We start from the raw sequence: 9,073 nt of genomic DNA, 5'->3' as shown, positions 1-9,073 counted from the left end.
GGAACAGCTGGTAGTTTCGAACTGCTGACCTTGCAACTCGCAGCTCGTTTCGTAAACTGTAGAAAATGCAGACGATTTCGAAGAAGCACATGGTTGGTATACTTAGCTCAAGGTCCAGGAGATGGTATGCATAAACGTAAGTCAGTTAAAAAAAGGGGAGGAAGGACGATCAGAGTAGAGACAGCAGTTTATGTAAGGGCACACAGGCATGAAATAGCTACAGGGCTTGGGAAAACTATGATTTGTTTGGCACTGGAATAAGCGATATAAGATATAGGTAAATGTAAGGTGGACGGTTGTAGCCTGTAGAGTTAGGTAGTTCACAAATACTAAGTGAGTCTATTTTCTGAGTTGCTTTGCATTGAAATTTGGAGATAGAATACTAAAGGAATCAGAAATCTTTTCTGCGCTGAAGACAAATGGATCAGTCAGATAATAGACAAGAAATCAACAGAAATATCGATTATGAAAAATACTATGAAGAAATCTAGGAAGTGTGGTGGCGCTGTAGGATAAGCACCAGACTGCAAATAAGTTGAGCTGCTCGAGTTTGTCAGTTGCTCTCTGGGAGAAAGATGAGGCTTTCTGCTTCAACAAAGATTTATAGCCTCAGAAACCCTATACAGGGTCATTATGAGTCGGAACCAACTTTACTGCATTTAACAAAAAATGAAGCATGCTAATCGGGTGCTGTGTGGTGAACAATTGGGAATCTGTTTAGGTGAAGTCTTTAGGAAGGACTATTTGAAGGAGTTAGTTATGCAAAGATAGAACTTTCCAGATAAAGGGGATAGCAAGTATAAAAGCCCCTATGTAGAAAATAGCTTAATATATTCAAGAATGTCAATGAGGCTATAGCATAGCGAGCAAGAAATAAAGCGGCAGGTGATAAGTTTGAGATGTAGGCAGAGCCAAATCTTGAAGCATCTTGTAGTTATTTTGTTTTAGTCTGCGTAATACAAAGCTGGTTGGCTTCTAAGTCAGGGCCTTGGCATGAGCTCATTTCTCACACAAGCTGTTTTGGAGCAAACATTCTAAGCAGGTCACAGGGAGAAATTGGTCGGCTTCTGGCAGTGGTCCAGGTAAGTGATGACAAGGGATCAGATGACACACTGATGACCTTGGACTTTCTCATACAGATGAGCAAAATGTCTTTTGAAGAATGTCTTTTTCAAGAGAGTCAAGTGGTGAAATTTGGGGTCTAAATTGATCATTTTATTAAAGATATAAAAAACTCAGGGAAATAAAATAACTTGGCAGGGAATATTGTCAACATGTGTGTATACATAACTATGAATCTTTATATGTGATATGCATCTATTCCTTCCCAAAATGTTAATTTCTTCCTGGAAATACAAAGGGCATTCAAAAGACAACACTAATTGCTATTTTCTTTTGCTTCTTTCTCTCATAAAGATTCAGAGCTTTAAGAATACTCCCCAGATGGATTTTATTTTATTTTTAATCATTTCTAGGTTCAGTGATCATATTTCTTCAGAAGGATAACTGATGTGATTTCAGCAGGTAGGAAAAGCATAAAGCAAAACTGATTAGTACGGAGATTGCCAGGAGATGCTACCTAACATGGCTAATAAGGGCCTTGGTGGTCTGGTCACCATATCCTCCATTTGGTAATTTGATTCCTACACCTGTCCTGTTAAGCATCCAAGGTGTACTCCTGTCCTGGACCCTTTCTTACATATTACCAAAGCATACATATAAGATAATTTTATTAAATGTATTGGGATCCATTACTCTCCACTGGAATCCTGGTGTTGCTCTGTATGATTATCACTGGACTACAAGGTCAGTTTGAACCCCAAGGTTGTCAGTTCAAACTCACTAGCCACTCCTGGGAAATCCTAGGCAGGGTAGCTCTGAGTGTGATATGGTTTGATGGCACTTAACAACAGCAAAAACATCACTTTGCACTGGCATGGTGTGACGACAGCTAAAAGCATCTACTCTTACGATGAACACTGTTCAAGATTTGGGAACATGCTTCTCCACATGTCTTCAAAACATAAGTAACTGCGTACAAATCTGTGAAGAATTATGAATTTTGCTTCTGCTAATATCAGATGGTACTTTGAAATATGAAAAGTATTTAAGCTGTGAAAAATGTAGGTTAAAAAATTAATTTGTAAAATTAGTCCTTACAGATAGCACGAATGTATTAGCATGTATCTTACATAATAAAGTATTATCCTAGCATCGTTATCTTTTTTCCTGTTTTTCTTTGTTTTCCAATTTATACTTCTGGAAGTACTCACAAATAAGTAGTGTTGTGTTCCCTAAAAGGAGTATTGGTAACACTGTAGAATAAGCACTACACTGCTAACTGCAAAGTTGGCAGTTCAAAACTACCAGCTGCTCCATGGGAGACAGATGAGTCTTGTCTGCTCCCGTAAGGACTTATAACCTTGGAAATCCTATACAGGGTCACTATGAGTTAAAATTGACCCAGTGGCAATGGGTTTATTTTTCTTGGCTTGGTGTTCATTATAGTTGTATGTGGCAGCAAAGCAAATTTTGTAATGCTGATTCAATTATTCTTAACTTTGTTATATGTAGGTCTAGAAGCATGATTATAATTCTTTGCGTTAGCAAGTAGATAAATATAGAAGCTAGAATTGTGAGTAGTTTCATGGCTGTAAAAATATATTTTTAAAAATGAAATAAAATTTTCAGCTATTAAATTATTTGATCAAATGCTTTTGTTTCTCTATGTGAACATAAGTTTCCATGAATGTGAGATCAGAAGAGCAAGATGGTCCCTGGCTACCACTACCAACTGCTCTGAAAGAAATCACATTAGAAGGTCTTAGATAAAGTGGGAAGATCATTTCTCCCTATTCCATGAAATAATTTCAATTCTTCTGGTGAGTGGTGTCAATAAATGAAGGTTGGGAGCTAATCTATCCCTCTCTCAACAAAAGTAAGCAATCATTTCCTTGCCAGGTTATTGTCAGTGGATTAAAACAGGGAATTGGTATTCCATTCCCTGTCTAGCAGAAGTAGGCAGTGCTCTGATTGTTCCACCTGAGTGGTGTCAGCAGGGCCCAATGGTGAGCTGAGATTCTACCCTTAGCCAGCATCAAGGAGACTTAATAAGACCATGTGAGGCACAGAGGATCATAACTATGCTTCACACCTGACTCCTAGTGTTAGTGGGACCAAGCAAGAAACTGAGCATCAATTTCTGTGGTATGGTGAATTATTAATGCCTCTTCTAGCCATGGTCTATAATGCCTACTAAACAACATTTCTTCCCTGCTGGGTCTGGATAAGAGAAGGTGGAAGAATAGAATAACATAATCCAGTTGTACATTTAGCAGTTCATTATAACTCTAAAAACTTGGAACTGTAGCATGTGTATAAAATGAGCCAACTCAGAAGCAAGAAGGGGGAATCTCTGTACCATCAAAGAAGAAGAGCCAGGAGTGGAACACATTCTCTGAATCCCGAGCTCCCTATGCACTGAAGCTTCTCGTCCTAGGGAGAGAAAGCTGTGACAGCAGAGGAGTGGTAGAAGAGCTGCACCGGAATCAAGAACTAGAGAATGAGACAGCAGTGGACTTCCCTGTCCATGGAGCAAGGAAAGCTGAGTGACTTTGGGCAAGAAGCTTGCTTGTAGAGTGGGCGCTTCCAGTCACTTAAATAAGGGAGCTAGGTTTTATGACCATGGAGCTAAAGCCAAGTGCCTTCAGCAGAGACTTATGGTAGAGTGGTGTGTCCTATGGATATTTATCAGCAACTGATGGGAACAACTCTGCCTGGAACATTTCTGATCCCTGAATTTTAACCTGTTAACTTCTATAATAAACCCCACTAACTGTGAGTGTTGTGTCTGAATTCTGTGTGGTCATCACAATGGATTATGACATCTGTATGATGATCACTGGACTACAAGGTCAGTTTGAACCCCAAGGTTGTCAGTTCAAATTCACTAGCCACTCCTCAGAAATCCTAGGCAGAGTCGCTATGAGTAAGAAATGGTTCAACGGCATTTAACATATATACTGTCATAGAAGAAGAATATTTTCATTCATCTAACCCAACAGAAAAGTAGAGAAGATTGTGAGAGGAATGGTTGGTACTTCATATTTTTGCAACTCCCAACTAGTATCAGTGCAATTAACAAAACCGATATGAGTTGAAGCTAGTAAGCACTCCAATTTCACAGCATTTCTGGTGTCACTGTGGCCTGGTGAATCCCTAAACCTTTGAAACTATGTATTAACAATGATAATGACTAGGTGTTCTGAAGCACATATAGTCAGCACTTTGATATCCCACTATACTCCAGTGTTATGGGTTTCATTGGGGAGTTGAACCTACGCTCCCATTTGGCATCAGTGAAACTCAATAAGGCAAAGCAAAGTGGGATAAGTGAGTACTTTGCTTTCCAAAACCCATTTAGAACCAATCATTCCCCTCTCCTTGGGTCAGCAAGGCTGCACAAAGATATCTTGATGAGTGTCACAGTTAGTATTATGTTCTCTTGTTCCTTTTTGCTGGTGTCAGAGGATACCAGAAGATACCTAAATATTCACCCCACCCAGACCTGGCTGCTATACCTGAACAGGGTAGTTGCCCACTAAAAAAGATTAATAGGAACCAGCAGCTTACAACATAATGGACTATTGTAGTTCAGCAGAATGGCAGTTCAAACCCATCAGATGCTCCTTGGAAACCCTATGCAGGTATTGGTAACTCTAGTTCATGGGCCATATAAGGCCCACAAAATCATTTCATATAGCCCTGCCAAGACAACTTCAGCTCCAATCATCACATTGTTGTTGTTTTTAAGTGCTGTCAAGTTGGTTCCAACCCATAGCGATCTTGTATAGGGTTTCCGAGGAGCAGCTGGTGAGTTTGAACCACCGACCTTGCAGTTTAAATGGTTTTGCGGTCTTACCCATTAACCCACAGCACCACACCAGGACTCCAATCATCACATTGTTATTGTTGTTAAGTGCCGTTGAGTCGATTCCAACCCATAGCGACCCTGTATACGGTTTCCAAGGAGCAGCTGGTGAGCTTGAACCACTGACTTTGCAGTTTAAATGACTTTGCAGTCCGATGCATTAGCCCAAAGTGTCAGTGAGTTAATTAAATGTTTGACCAAATGTTAAGTGCTGTCCATTCCGTTCCAACCCATAACAAGCCTGTATATTGTGGATCACAGCCTAATGCTGATCCTACAGCAACACACTAGAAGTCCTAAGGTAGCAAGCTAATTTTTCAAGTTGATAATTTTGTATTACCCAGGAATAATGTCATAAATTTTGGCAGGAAAAAGGTTCCCCATCCATACAGGGCCACTGTGAGTCAAACAACATGATAGTTTAAAACTATGGATCCAAATTCTTTGACATTCTCATCAAAGTGTTTCTTCCTCTCTAATTTGGACTGGCTTGTGACTTGGACAAATAGAGTAGGGTGGGGTAATGTTAGGTGATTTCCAAGGCTAGGTCAAAATGGTTATGCAACTTTCACTGTGTTCACCGAAACATTTTCCTCTGAAACCCTGAGTCAAGATAGGCAGACAGGCAGTTCTGACTCAGATCCTGGTCTCCAAAAGGCCAAAACTTGAAAAGATTTTAATAGGCTATTTTACAATGACCGAAATAGGCCCAGTGTAAGACAAGGAAAAAAAGAAAGATCTGTTTGCAAATATTAGAACAGGTACCAGAGCATCTCAAATGAAATCTTGCAAAACTTTTTACCCTAAATTTTATTACCTGTGGTTGGATGACTTTTGATGAGTGGTACTAAATGCCACAATACTATTTGACAACTCTAGTGAGTTATTTTGGCTCAAAGAAATCAATTTATTCCAAAAATCCAATACCTAATAAGTAGTATTGGATTTGTGGTGCAAAAACCTATTGACTACCATGTGAAAATTGAGTGAGATCATTTTATCTTTGCCAACTAACATCTCATTTCAGCATAATCCTTGGTATAATCTATGGTCTATTTTGGCCCATCAACTTTCTTTCTTTGAAAAGAATAATTTAATTTAACAAGGGAAAAAAATTGAACCTTCATTTGGGATTAAACAACAACAACAAAAATCTTTAAAAATTGAAGGATAATTTGGGCTTTCTTTTACCCACAAGCCTCTTGGCTTCATGCTTTACAAGAGGTCTCCAAAGTAGAGAGAATTCTACACAGTGGTCCAGTGAATAGCAAGAGAACTAAGCAGTATGATATGGAACAGGCAGTGGGTCCAAAATAAGATCACTTTAGATACTATACTAGATTTTTGAAGCTGAATATACACTGTCATAGAAGAATATTTTCAATCTTAGACATCTCCATGGTGTAGTTAATGTCCTGATGCAGGAGTTTGGGGTAAAACACAGGTAGGTTTGAACCACAGGGTTGGTGGTTCAAACTCACCAATCACTCCTTAGAAACCCTGTACGGGGTTGCTAAATTGTAACTGACTGAATGACACTTACCACCTCCAACAAAGATAATGCTAGAATCAAGCAAATAAATAATGGAATTAATTATTGTGCTTGTCTTTTAGATATGTGAACATCTTCAGCCTATAGTCCTCATTTGTTCAATCAAACACTAAGCTAGATGTAGTTGTGAAGATGTTTTGCAGATGTCATGCATTTCTTTGAAATGAAGGAAATTAATCTAAAGAACTTGGGTTGGAATGATGCCATTGGTAGAAAGGTGTCAAAAGCAGACCTGAGTTTTCCCTGAAGAAATTCACCTGTGAACAGAAAATGTATCCTAAGCCAAAGAGCTCTAACAATCTTCTTCATGGCCAACTTTTTTGATTTTGGAAATTTTTAGTCAGATTCCATAATCAAGTAAGCCAGTTCGTTGAAACAAATCTCAATGTGTATTTCCGTTTCCTGGCCTGGATTCCTGGTTTCGTGCTGTGGGTTAGTGCTCTGGATTACAAAGTCAGTTTGAATCACAAGGTGGATGGTTAAAGCTCATCAGCCACTCCTCAGAAACCACATACAGGGTCTCTATGGGTCTGACTCGACAGCATTTAACAACAACAAAAACGTTTCCTGGTGTAGTGCAGTAGGATAAGCACTGAACGACTAACCAACAGATGGGAAGTTCAAACCCATCAGCCACTCCTTGGAAACCGTATACTGGGTCACTATGAGTCAGAACAGACTTGATGGCACTTGACATGTTTCTTTGGTTATACCTTGATTGGATACATGTATTTTGCTCAATACTCTTATATATGGTTCTGTGGACTCTGGGGAAAGAATCTTTTTTCCTTCATATAACTAGGCACTCTTGGTTCTGGACTTAGTAGTATACTATGTTGTTGTTGTTAGGTGCCATCGAGTCAGTACCAACTCATAAACGACCTTATGCACAGCAGAACGAAACACTGACCAATCCTGGGCCAACCTCACTACTGTTGCCACGCTTGACCCCACTGATGCTGCCACTTGGCCAATCCATCTCACAGGGGCTTTTCCTCATTTTCTCTTACCCTCCACCTTGTTGTTATTGTTGTTAAGTGCCATCAAGTCAACTCCTACCCATAGCGACCCTCTGTAGGGGTTCCAAGAAGCAGCTGGTGAGCTTGAACCACAAACCTTGCAGTTCAAATGATTTTGCAGTCTGATGCATTACCACACCAGGACCTCCACCTTACCAAACATGATATCCTTCTACCATGACTGGTCCCATCTGACAATATGTCTGAAGTATGAAAGACAAAGTTTGGCCGTCCTGGCCTCCAAGGAGCACTCTGGCTGCACTTCTTCTAACACAGATCTGTTGGTTCTTTTGGCAGTCCATGGCACGTTCAATATTCTCCTCCAACATCATAACTCTAATGTATCAATTCATCTGCGGTCTTTCTTATTCACTGTCCAACTTTTGCATGCATATGAGGTTATTGAAAATACCATGGCTTGGGTCAGGTGCACAGTCTTCAATCTGACATCTTTGCTCTTCAACACTTTAAAAAGGTCTTGTGTGACAGATTTGCCTAATGCAATACATCATTTGATTTCTTGACTGCTGCTTCTATAAGTGTTGATAGTTGATCCAAGAAGAATGAAGTCCTTGACAACTTCAAACTTTTCTCTGTTGATAAGAATGCTGTTTATTGGTCCATTGGTGAGGATTTTTGTTTTCTTTACATTGAGATGGAATCCATACTGAAGGCTGTGCTCTTTGATCTGCATGAGTAAATATTTTAAATCTCCTTTACTTTCAGCAAGCAAGGTTTTATCATCTACATATCACAGGTTGTTAATGAGTCCTCCTCCAATCGAGATGCCATGTTTTTCTTTATCTAATCCAGGTTCTCTGGTAGCGTAGTGGTTACGAATCAGGCTGCGAACCTTAAGGTCAGTGGTTCGAAACTACCAGCTGCTCCGCGGGAGAAAGATGAGGCTTTCTACTCCCGTAAAGATTTCCACCCTCGGAAACCCTATACAGGGTCACTATGGGTCGGAACCGACTCGATGGCACATAACAACAACAACAACAACAATCCAGGTTCTCAGATTATTTGCTCAGCGTACAGTTTGAATAAGTATGGTGAAAGAATACACCCCTGTCGTACACCTTTCTTAATTTTAAATCATTCAGTGTTCCCATATTCTATTTGAACAACTATCTCTTGGTCCATGTACAGATTTCTCATGAGCACAATTAAGTGTTCCAGAATACTCTTACTTCACAATTAGCCCATAGGTTGTCAATTATCCACACAATCAAAAGATTTTGCATAGTCAATATAGCACAGTTAAACATCTTTCTGATATTCTTTGCTTTCAACCAAGACCCATCAGAAATCAGCAATGATATCCCTTGTTCCACGGCCTTTTCTGAATCCAGCTTGAACCTCTGGAAGTTTTCTGTCAATGTATGTTTGCAGATGTTTCTGTATTACCTTTAGTAAAACTTTACTCTCATGAGATATCAAAAATATTGTCCAATGATTTCCATATTCCACTGGGTCACCTCTCTTTGGAATGGGCACAAATCCGGATCTCTTCCAATCAGTCTGCCAGATCGTTGTCTTCCAAATTTCTTGGCAGAGATGAGTGAGTGCCTC

This window comes from Chrysochloris asiatica, unplaced genomic scaffold (genome assembly GCF_000296735.1).
Source record: "Chrysochloris asiatica unplaced genomic scaffold, ChrAsi1.0 scaffold00002, whole genome shotgun sequence".
NCBI classification, from domain to species: Eukaryota; Metazoa; Chordata; class Mammalia; order Afrosoricida; family Chrysochloridae; genus Chrysochloris; species Chrysochloris asiatica.
This window is presented reverse-complemented; position numbering follows the sequence as displayed.